Genomic DNA, 12,259 nt, shown 5'->3' with positions numbered 1-12,259 from the left:
CTGTCTCCTCCATTTATGGGGACCGGGTTGCAGGCAGTAGCAGCGGCGCTGGCGGCCAGGCTCCCTTTCTGCTGTTTAAGGGGTTAGTTCGGGCTGCAGGCTGTGCTGTGGTGGTAGGAGCCAGCGGGCCCCCTCCCCTTCAGCCAGGGTCCGGGCCCGGGACTGCAGTCCCGGCAGTTCCCCCCTGATGTCGGCCCTGCCTGGCAGTACACAACAATTGGCCGATTGCGTGCGTATTAGCAACTGCGTTCCTTTCTGAATCCGCCCATGAATCCAAGATACAGGTACACACTTTTGACACTTAGGGGCATATTCAGTTAGGTGTGAAAAGTCCCGTACTTTTTGCATGCCGGACTTTTCGCCAACATCGCTGGTTTTCCATGCGAAAAAGTTTCGCGCTTATCCCCGCTTATCCCCATATTCAATTAGAAATAGGCAAAAACGAGACCCGGCGAATTCGGACCTGGCGAAAAGTCCTGGGGAAATCAGCCTGACACCCCCCAAAAGATACACTGACATTGGATCACTATAGATACCCCCGAATAGGCCTGCTGAAGGTACTTAAATGCTCTCAATAGCTGCTAATTAGCGTCTTTGCAGAAGTGGTGAAGAATAGCATTTCGCAGTTTTTTTTGGGGGGAAATAAGTAGTCCCAGCAAATTTGGGGTACATGAATATGGGTGCAAGCATATTTTAAAGTTGCTAAAGTGAAGTTTTAAAAAACTTAAAAAATGCACCTGTCACAACCACCTGCAAACTTAAAACTTAAAAACACCTGGGGCATACTTGGGGATCCCCCTGGAGTCTATTTCGCTAGTTTTAAAATTTGTCCCCCAACTTTGGACTTTTTCGCCCCCAAAATGAAAGTACTTGTTTGGGGTGATCTAAAGTATTTTTTTTTACACAGTTTACCTTTGGGGGACTGTCCCAAGGGTGCAGGGTTTTTTCCAAAGTTTGCACCCCAAAACCCCAATTCTGCACTTTTTTTCGACACCTATTCATAGGCAAAACTTTTTCTCCGGTTCCAATGTATTGAGTTTCCGCACCGGCAAAAAGTCTCCAGAATTGAATACGGAGGAAACTTTTCGCATGGCGAAATTACGTCACTCGCGAAACTTTATCGCCAAAAACGGCTTTTCACACCTAATTGAATATGACATTATGAAAATAGTTGTTCAACTCTGCAAAAATAAATATTTTATTAACCGATTATTTCAGTGCAACAGGACTCTAGACAGTTTTTGGTGTAGATATTTAATATGTCATTATTATGAAAATAAGATAGATAAGTAGGAGATCTTAATAAATATTTTGTAAATATACTCTATAGCAGTGGTCTCCAACCTGCAGCTCGTGAGCTACCGGTAGCTCGCGGTCTTAAATTTCGTAGCTCACCTAGCTGCAGTACTGCAGAGTCAACTAGGAGGAAGTGACCTCTAACGTGTGCTTACTCATGGCATTGATGCCATGGGTGGAGCCACAGGGAAGCACGTCAGGTGATTTCTATAGAGGCTGTGGAAATCACCTGACGTGCTTCTCCGTGGTTCCATCCATGCTGTCTACGCTACGGTGGGGCGAGTGACTCCCGCCCAGCCCTGCCGAAAAATAATCATACAGCAGCCCTGCCTATGTCTTTTGCTCCTCTACTGCACGTACCTCCTATGAGCCGGTAATTAACAGTGAAATGTGTCTGTGGTTACATTTTATTTTCAAACTACAACAATTTCTGTAATAATTAAATGCATTTTTATTTTCTATGAGACATTTTTTTTTCATTTTCATTAAATTACCTTCAATTGTTCGGTTATTAGCCAGATTGTTTACAATTTTAGTAGCTCTTCGGGAGGTTTCATTTTTCTAAAGTAGCTCACACCACAATTGGGGTTGGAAACCACTGCTCTATAGCATACTCGACTACTCTCCCAGAATCTGCTGGAGGCTCCTGATTTTTTGGGGTGGCACCCTTCACCCTCCCGGAATAGTAGGCATTTGGCCCCACCTCCTATTTAAATATGTGCAATTCACGAGGGACGGGGCCTAATAATGCAAATAGACCGTCCCCGCCTCCATCACCGCCCGCCTGCGTCTTCTCTCCGTGCTTCTCCTGGAGAGAAAATTAATAAGGTAGGCAAGTATGCTTCTTGGGTCCTTGTTCAGGTAAGGGATAGTCTTCTAGTATTGGTTTCATTTAACATACCTTATAGTGATTCAGTGAATTGTAATTGTTAAGTGATCAGCCATTTAGATTAGTGCCATTAAATGTGATCTTGACTCACCTGTGCTCTTGTACTTGGGTCATATGCTAAAGCCACAAAACATTATCTTTACTTCTGCTTTAAGTAACATGTCCCACCTTAACCTCTATGGTGGAGACCTTAGAAATAGTAACTTATTTTGGCACAACTTCTGGTCTGATTATAGTTTGTGTCAGACAATTCTTACAAGACTACTGCTAAATAGAAGATATGAGACAAGAGTCACATCCTTCTAACTCACTATAAGAAGATCACATCAGGGCCTGTGATAAGACTTTTACCACAATAAAGGATTTATTTATACGGGGTACATCACTATCACTAATATTAGCGTTGAAAGTTTACATTGTCAGGTTCCATCCAGTAGTGTTGCTGAGCATGTGTGACCTTAGGGGGTCATTCAGACCCGCACGCGAGCGGCAGTACGCTCGCAAGCGGGTCGATGTTCCCCACTGCGCATGCGCAAGACCCGGGGAGCGACGGGCTTTCCATCGCTCCGGGTCTCGCACCAAAGGGGGCGTGCTGTCGATGTTGATTGGTGGGCGTGCTGGCGGCGTGCCTGCCAGATGGAGGCGTTCCCATGGGAACGCCTACCATCTGAAGCTGGCCCCACTGACATCACTAGTGATGTCAGTGGGAGTGATTTTGGCTCTGATAGAGCCAAAATCACTCCAGGACTTGTGGCAGGGAGACCCTACTGCAGGGTCTCCGTCGCAAGTCCGATGGTCGCGATGGTCAAGACCATCGCGACCATCTTTTTGGCCGCTCGCATATGCTGTGGGTGGTCACCCACAGCTATACGAGCGACCAGGAGGCCGCTCCATTTTCATGGAGGAGGGCCCTGATTCAGAGCGAGCGCTCTGTTCAGAGCGTTCAGCTCTGAATCAGGCCCTTAGGTCATGCATTTGCACTGCAAGGCCTTTAATGATTCAAATGGATACTTCTTCATAATCCAGATCTCCTTACTATAGGAAGGAGTGGGGCTCAGCAGGCTAACATCATATAAAGATCATGATGGTGTTAGTTCCTGCAGTCGAACTTCCAGTTTTCCGAGATTAATGAACAGTCATCCCCATACTAGTGTATATCAGTTATTCAGTGCACAAAGGAGATATCATGATATCTCCTACAGTATGTTGCAACTTAATGAATGGGAGCAGGATGTACTAAGCATTGCATTAGCTATGCAGTACATCCCTGCGGTATGTACCAAGAATTTGGCAAATGACAGCTGTCCCGATAAGAGATGTCCTTTGTGATGCTGCCGGGCAGAGGGACTTCCGGGTTTAACACCCAGTAGTCCCTCTGGCATCCTCTGTGCATGCGCATAAGGACGCCGGAAACAGGGGCTCATGGGAGGGATCTGATCGGATCCCTCCCAGCCTGGAGCGTCCCGATAAGAAACCCATAGGCTTCTATTGGGTAACACCACCTGAAGGTGGCGTTTCCCATCGGGACGAAGCACCAGAATGCAACATATTCCAGGTGCTTAGAACATTCAAGGAATGCATTAAAACCCCCTAAAACTGCATTTTCGGGGGTTTTACCGCATTTTTACCTTTAGTACATCCAGCACTGGGTCAGTAACTTAAATAGGTGAAAAACATAAAAACTACTGTTTATGCATGTTTAACAAACCCATTCACATTGATGAATAGGCTGCTATGTGGCTTGCAATGAGGGGTATTTCTTAGCAGTATATGGCTGGCAATGATTATATAACACTGTGTGATGTATTTGGTAGATAGGTGATAATGGCCTATTTGTTGTATGAGAAAATGGTGGTAATTTGCTCTTCAGAAGAATGCATTAATTATGGTGTGCTATATTATGTATAGGGGTGTGCACCGGCCACTTTTCGTGTTTTGTGTTTTGGTTTTGGATCTGGATCTTTCTTCGTGTTTTGGATCTGGATTGGTTTTGCCAAAACCACCCTTCCGTGTTTTGGGTTCTGGGTTTTGTGTTTTGGATCTGTATTTTTTTGAAAAAAAGCATAAAAACAGCTAAAATCACAGAATTTGTAGGTTTTTCTGCTCCTATGCTATTATTAACCTCAATAACCTTAATTTCCACTCATTTCCAGTCTATTCTGAATACCTCACACCTCACAATAGTGTTTTTATGTCCAAAAGGTTGCACCGAGGTAGCTGGATGACTATGCTAAGCGACACGAGTGGGCGGCACAAACACGTGACCCATCTAGGCGTGAAACTGCAGTGGCAGACAGGATGGCATTGAAAAACTAGGCCCCAAACTGTACATAATGCAAAGAAAAAAAAGAGGTGCAAGATGGAATTGTCCTTGGGCCCTCCCACCCACCCTTATGTTGTATAAACAGGACATGCACACTTTAACAAACCAATCATTTCAGCGCCAGGGTCTGCCACACAACTGTGGCTGAAATGATTGGTTCGTTTGGGCCCCCACAAAACAAGCTGGCAATTAATCTGTCCCTGCACAAACTGGCTCTACGGAGGCAAGAAGTCGTCCTCATCCTCCTCATCCACAGATTCCTCACCCTCTTCAGTGTTATGTACATCCTCATCCTCACAGAGTATTAATTCGTCCCTGCTGGAACCACAGGTCCCTCTGTACGTTCTGGAGGCTGGTCTCCCTGGAAGAGTTGATCATTCATTTTATGAACATCATCTTCTCCACATTTTGTGGAAGCAACCTCCTACGCCTTTCGCTAACAAGGTTCCCGGCTGCACTAAACACTCTTTCGGAGTACACACTGGAGGGGGGGCAACTCAGGTAAAATAGAGCCAGTTTGTACAGGGACCTCCAAATTGCTTCTTTTTCCTGCCAGTACAGGTACGGACTGTCTGACATGCCTACTTGGATGCTGTCACCGATGTAATCCTTTAACAGACAGACGCACGCTTGTCGCTGCTGCTTTGAGGATTCAAGTGCGGCTACAGCCCACACAATTCACAAAGACAGAAAAAAAAAAAGAATATTTTTATTGTTTGTGGAGCACACTTTGAGGGTTACACCACCCTCTAACAGACAGACGCATGCTTGTCGCTGCTGCTTTGAGGATGCAAGTGCGGCTACAGCCCACACAATTCACAAAGACAGAAAAAAGAAGAAGAATATTTTTATTCTTTGTGTAGCACACTTTGAGGGTGTCACTACCCTTTAACAGACAGACGCACGCTTGTCGCTGCTGCTTTAAGGATGCAGGTGCGGCTACAGCCCACACATTTCACAAAGACCGAAAAAAAAAGAACAATATTTTAATTGTTTGTGTAGCACACTTTGAGGGTGTCACCACCCTTTAACAGACAGACGCACGCTTGTCGCTGCTGCTTTAAGGATGCAGGTGCGGCTACAGCCCACACAATTCACAAAGACAGAAAAAAGAAGAATATTTTTATTGTTTGTGTAGCACACTTTGAGGGTGTCACCACCCTTTAACAGACAGACGCACGCTTGTCGCTGCTGCTTTGAGGAAGCAAGTGCGGCTACATCGCACACAAGTCACAAACACATAAAAAAAATAGTTTTTTATTTTTTGGAGCACTTTGAGAGTTACACCACCCTTTAACAGACAGACGCACGCTTGTCGCTGCTGCTTTAAGGATGCAGGTGCGGCTACAGCCCACACATTTCACAAAGACAGAAAAAAAAAGAACAATATTTTAATTGTTTGTGTAGCACACTTTGAGGGTGTCACCACCCTTTAACAGATAGACGCACGCTTGTCGCTGCTGCTTTGAGGATGCAGGTGGAATCTAGACGGGATTTGGAACCGAGGACACACTACCTCCATCAATTGTCTAAATCCCACTGCACTAATGTTGGATACCGAACGCACGTCTAACACCAACATAGCAGTCAAGGCCTCAGTTATACGTTTTGCTTCAGGATGACTGCTGTCGTACTTCATCCTCATCGCTAGGGACTGTTGGAGGGTCAATTGTTTAGTAAAAGTAGTGATGTTCCTACTTCCTCTCTGGGATGATGAACAACTCCCAGCAGCAGCAACAGCACTAGTAGGAAGTGGTTCTTGATCTTTCCCTATTTTATTTTTATCAGAGAAAGTTTGGTCCAACATTTATGTTATATTGATATATATACGTGCGGCTAAAGCGCACACAAACACAGAAAATATTTTTTTATTTTTGCTGGAGAGTAGTGCACTTTGTGGGTTACACCACCCTTTAAGAAATGAGCCAGCCGGCTCTTTACTTATGGGACACAGGCGCACGCTTGGCGCTGCTCCTTTGTTGATGCACGTGCAGCCACAGTGCACACAAGTCACAAACACAGAAAATATATATTTTTTTGGTTTGGAGTGTACTTTGGGGGTTACAGAACCCTTTAACGGTCAAGCCAGCCGGCCCTTTACTTATGACACAGGCGCACGCTTGGCACTACTTTGTTGATGCACGTGCGGCTACTGCGCACACAATTCACAAACACAGAAAATAATTTTTTTTTTGGTTTGGACTGGAGTGTACTTTCGGGGGTTACAGCACCCTTTAACGGTCAAGCCAGCCGGCCCTTTACTTATGACACAGGCGCACACTTGGCACTACTTTGTTGATGCACGTGCGGCTACTGCGCACACAATTCACAAACACAGAAAATAATTTTTTTTCGGTTTGGACAGGAGTGTACTTTGGGGGTTACAGCACCCTTTAACGGTCAAGCCAGCCGGCCCTTTACTTATGACACAGGCGCACGCTTGGCACTACTTTGTTGATGCACGTGCGGCTACTGCGCACACAATTCACAAACACAGAAAATAATTTTTTTTTTGGTTTGGACTGGAGTGTACTTTCGGGGGTTACAGCACCCTTTAACGGTCAAGCCAGCCGGCCCTTTACTTATGACACAGGCGCACGCTTGGCACTACTTTGTTGATGCACGTGCGGCTACTGCGCACACAATTCACAAACACAGAAAATAAATTTTTTTTTGGTTTGGACTGGAGTGTACTTTGGGGGTTACAGCACCCTTTAACGGTCAAGCCAGCCGGCCCTTTACTTATGACACAGGCGCACGCTTGGCACTACTTTGTTGATGCACGTGCGGCTACTGCGCACACAATTCACAAACACAGAAAATAATTTTTTTTTTGGTTTGGACTGGAGTGTACTTTCGGGGGTTACAGCACCCTTAACGGTCAAGCCAGCCGGCCCTTTACTTATGACACAGGCGCACGCTTGGCACTACTTTGTTGATGCACGTGCGGCTACTGCGCACACAATTCACAAACACAGAAAATAATTTTTTTTTGGTTTGGACTGGAGTGTACTTTGGGGGTTACAGCACCCTTTAACGGTCAAGCCAGCCGGCCCTTTTACTTATGACACAGGCGCATGCTTGGCACTAGTTTGTTGATGCACGTGCGGCTACTGCGCACACAATTCACAAACACAGAAAATAATTTTTTTTTTGGTTTGGACTGGAGTGTACTTTCGGGGGTTACAGCACCCTTAACGGTCAAGCCAGCCGGCCCTTTACTTATGACACAGGCGCACGCTTGGCACTACTTTGTTGATGCACGTGCGGCTACTGCGCACACAATTCACAAACACAGAAAATAATTTTTTTTTTGGTTTGGACTGGAGTGTACTTTCGGGGGTTACAGCACCCTTAACGGTCAAGCCAGCCGGCCCTTTACTTATGACACAGGCGCACGCTTGGCACTACTTTGTTGATGCACGTGCGGCTACTGCGCACACAATTCACAAACACAGAAAATAATTTTTTTTTTGGTTTGGACTGGAGTGTACTTTCGGGGGTTACAGCACCCTTAACGGTCAAGCCAGCCGGCCCTTTACTTATGACACAGGCGCACGCTTGGCACTACTTTGTTGATGCACGTGCGGCTACTGCGCACACAATTCACAAACACAGAAAATAATTTTTTTTTGGTTTGGACTGGAGTGTACTTTCGGGGGTTACAGCACCCTTTAACGGTCAAGCCAGCCGGCCCTTTACTTATGACACAGGCGCACGCTTGGCACTACTTTGTTGATGCCCGTGCGGCTACTGCACACACAATTCACAAACACAGAAAATATATTATTTTTTTAGCACTTGGGGGGAGCACCCCTGATGGACAGAGCACCCCCTGGACAACACTACAGCACCTCTTTAGGACTGGGACACTGCACAGGACTTTGGAGTGGACACAGCCCCTATGGAGAACTGACTGCACAACACAGTCCAGCCAGCCCCTATGGACTTTGAAGTAGTGGACACAGCCCCTATTAACAACAGCAGCACAGCACAACACAGCCAGCCCCTATGGACTTTGAAGTAGTGGACAACAGCAGCACTACACTACACTACACTACACAGCCCTAACTCCCACCCTCCCTCTTCACTGTCCACAGCCGAGTGAGAAAATGGCGCCGACGTGGGTACCTTATATAGGATCCAAAACCCGCGAGACTCGGAAGGCGGGATGATGACGTTTTGCCTCGATTTCAGATCCGAGTCAGGCGGGAAAAGTCGAGCCTGATTCGGATCGGACTCGGATCGGGGGGGCTCGGGGGGGTTCGGATTTCAGAAATCCGAACCCGCTCACCCCTAATTATGTATCATACTTGCCTACATTTTTTACCTTGGGGAAGATCCAGGTGTCTGAAGTGGGAGACATGGCTGCACGATTTGCGTCTTCATGTCCCCCACTTCACCATGAACCATATAATAACTAGGGGTGAGCGGGTTCGGATTTCTGAAATCCGAACCCCCCCGAGCCCCCCCGATCCGAGTCCGATCCGAGTCAGGCTCGACTTTTCCCGCCTGACTCGGATCTGACATCGAGGCAAAACGTCATCATCCCGCCTTCCGAGTCTCGCGGGTTTTGGATCCTATATAAGGTACCCGCGTCGGCGCCATTTTCTCACTCGGCTGTGGACAGTGAAGAGGGAGGGTGGGAGTTAGTGCTGTGTAGTGTAGTGTAGTGTAGTGCTGCTGTTGTCCACTACTTCAAAGTCCATAGGGGCTGGCTGTGTTGTGCTGTGCTGCTGTTGTTAATAGGGGCTGTGTCCACTACTTCAAAGTCCATAGGGGCTGGCTGGACTGTGTTGTGCAGTCAGTTCCAAAGTCCTGTGCAGTGTCCCAGTCCTAAAGGGGTGCTGTAGTGTTGTCCAGGGGGTGCTCTGTCCATCAGGGGTGCTCCCCCCAAGTGCTAAAAAAATAATATATTTTCTGTGTTTGTGAATTGTGTGCGCAGTAGCCGCACGTGCATCAACAAAGTAGTGCCAAGCGTGCGCCTGTGTCATAAGTAAAGGGCCGGCTGGCTTGACCGTTAAGGGTGCTGTAACCCCCGAAAGTACACTCCAGTCCAAACCAAAAAAAAAATTATTTTCTGTGTTTGTGAATTGTGTGCGCAGTAGCCGCACGTGCATCAACAAAGTAGTGCCAAGCGTGCGCCTGTGTCATAAGTAAAGGGCCGGCTGGCTTGACCGTTAAGGGTGCTGTAACCCCCGAAAGTACACTCCAGTCCAAACCTAAAAAAAAATTATTTTCTGTGTTTGTGAATTGTGTGCGCAGTAGCCGCACGTGCATCAACAAAGTAGTGCCAAGCGTGCGCCTGTGTCATAAGTAAAGGGCCGGCTGGCTTGACCGTTAAAGGGTGCTGTAACCCCCGAAAGTACACTCCAGTCCAAACCAAAAAAAAATTATTTTCTGTGTTTGTGAATTGTGTGCGCAGTAGCCGCACGTGCATCAACAAAGTAGTGCCAAGCGTGCGCCTGTGTCATAAGTAAAGGGCCGGCTGGCTTGACCGTTAAGGGTGCTGTAACCCCCGAAAGTACACTCCAGTCCAAACCTAAAAAAAAATTATTTTCTGTGTTTGTGAATTGTGTGCGCAGTAGCCGCACGTGCATCAACAAAGTAGTGCCAAGAGTGCCCCTGTGTCATAAGTAAAGGGCCGGCTGGCTTGACCGTTAAAGGGTGCTGTAACCCCCGAAAGTACACTCCAGTCCAAACCAAAAAAAAATAATTTTCTGTGTTTGTGAATTGTGTGCGCAGTAGCCGCACGTGCATCAACAAAGTAGTGCCAAGCGTGCGCCTGTGTCATAAGTAAAGGGCCGGCTGGCTTGACCGTTAAAGGGTGCTGTAACCCCTGAAAGTACACTCCAGTCCAAACCAAAAAAAAATTATTTTCTGTGTTTGTGAATTGTGTGCGCAGTAGCCGCACGTGCATCAACAAAGTAGTGTCAAGCGTTCGCCTGTGTCATAAGTAAAGGGCCGGCTGGCTTGACCGTTAAGGGTGCTGTAACCCCCGAAAGTACACTCCAGTCCAAACCAAAAAAAAAATTATTTTCTGTGTTTGTGAATTGTGTGCGCAGTAGCCGCACGTGCATCAACAAAGTAGTGCCAAGCGTGCGCCTGTGTCATAAGTAAAGGGCCGGCTGGCTTGACCGTTAAGGGTGCTGTAACCCCCGAAAGTACACTCCAGTCCAAACCAAAAAAAAAATTATTTTCTGTGTTTGTGAATTGTGTGCGCAGTAGCCGCACGTGCATCAACAAAGTAGTGCCAAGCGTGCACCTGTGTCATAAGTAAAGGGCCGGCTGGCTTGACCGTTAAGGGTGCTGTAACCCCCGAAAGTACACTCCAGTCCAAACCTAAAAAAAAATTATTTTCTGTGTTTGTGAATTGTGTGCGCAGTAGCCGCACGTGCATCAACAAAGTAGTGCCAAGCGTGCGCCTGTGTCATAAGTAAAGGGCCGGCTGGCTTGACCGTAAAAGGGTGCTGTAACCCCCGAAAGTACACTCCAGTCCAAACCAAAAAAAAATTATTTTCTGTGGTTGTGAATTGTGTGCGCAGTAGCCGCACGTGCATCAACAAAGTAGTGCCAAGCGTGCGCCTGTGTCATAAGTAAAGGGCCGGCTGGCTTGACCGTTAAGGGTGCTGTAACCCCCGAAAGTACACTCCAGTCCAAACCTAAAAAAAAAATATTTTCTGTGTTTGTGAATTGTGTGCGCAGTAGCCGCACGTGCATCAACAAAGTAGTGCCAAGAGTGCGCCTGTGTCATAAGTAAAGGGCCGGCTGGCTTGACCGTTAAAGGGTGCTGTAACCCCCGAAAGTACACTCCAGTCCAAACCAAAAAAAAAATATTTTCTGTGTTTGTGAATTGTGTGCGCAGTAGCCGCACGTGCATCAACAAAGTAGTGCCAAGCGTGCGCCTGTGTCATAAGTAAAGGGCCGGCTGGCTTGACCGTTAAAGGGTGCTGTAACCCCTGAAAGTACACTCCAGTCCAAACCAAAAAAAAATTATTTTCTGTGTTTGTGAATTGTGTGCGCAGTAGCCGCACGTGCATCAACAAAGTAGTGCCAAGCGTGCGCCTGTGTCATAAGTAAAGGGCCGGCTGGCTTGACCGTTAAGGGTGCTGTAACTCCCGAAAGTACACTCCAGTCCAAACCTAAAAAAAAATTATTTTCTGTGTTTGTGAATTGTGTGCGCAGTAGCCGCACGTGCATCAACAAAGTAGTGCCAAGCGTGCGCCTGTGTCATAAGTAAAGGGCCGGCTGGCTTGACCGTTAAAGGGTGCTGTAACCCCCGAAAGTACACTCCAGTCCAAACCAAAAAAAAATTATTTTCTGTGTTTGTGAATTGTGTGCGCAGTAGCCGCACGTGCATCAACAAAGTAGTGCCAAGCGTGCGCCTGTGTCATAAGTAAAGGGCCGGCTGGCTTGACCGTTAAAGGGTGCTGTAACCCCCAAAGTACACTCCAGTCCAAACCAAAAAAAAATTATTTTCTGTGTTTGTGAATTGTGTGCGCAGTAGCCGCACGTGCATCAACAAAGTAGTGCCAAGAGTGCGCCTGTGTCATAAGTAAAGGGCCGGCTGGCTTGACCGTTAAAGGGTGCTGTAACCCACAAAGTACACTCCAGTCCGAACCAAAAAAAAATTTATTTTCTGTGTTTAGCCGCACGTATATATCAAATCGATATAACATAAATGGAGGACCAAACTTTCTCCGATAAAAATAAAATAGAGAAAGATCAAGAACCACTTCCTCCTAGTGCTG

The 12,259-nt window shown here is 46.8% G+C and overlaps 1 protein-coding gene across 1 annotated transcript in view; it reads right to left on the bottom strand.

Annotated features, from left to right (window-relative positions):
• Positions 1-12,259, bottom strand: part of LOC148518077 (Na(+)/citrate cotransporter-like) — a 183,839-nt gene that overhangs the window by 157,587 nt on the left and 13,993 nt on the right. The window lies entirely within an intron of this gene.

The sequence above is a fragment of the Taudactylus pleione genome, unplaced genomic scaffold (genome assembly GCF_031769625.1).
Source record: "Taudactylus pleione unplaced genomic scaffold, aTauple2 ptg000203l, whole genome shotgun sequence".
Classification (NCBI taxonomy): Eukaryota; Metazoa; Chordata; class Amphibia; order Anura; family Myobatrachidae; genus Taudactylus; species Taudactylus pleione.
The sequence above is the reverse complement of the archived record's forward strand: the minus strand, read 5'-3'. Positions and strand labels throughout refer to the sequence as shown.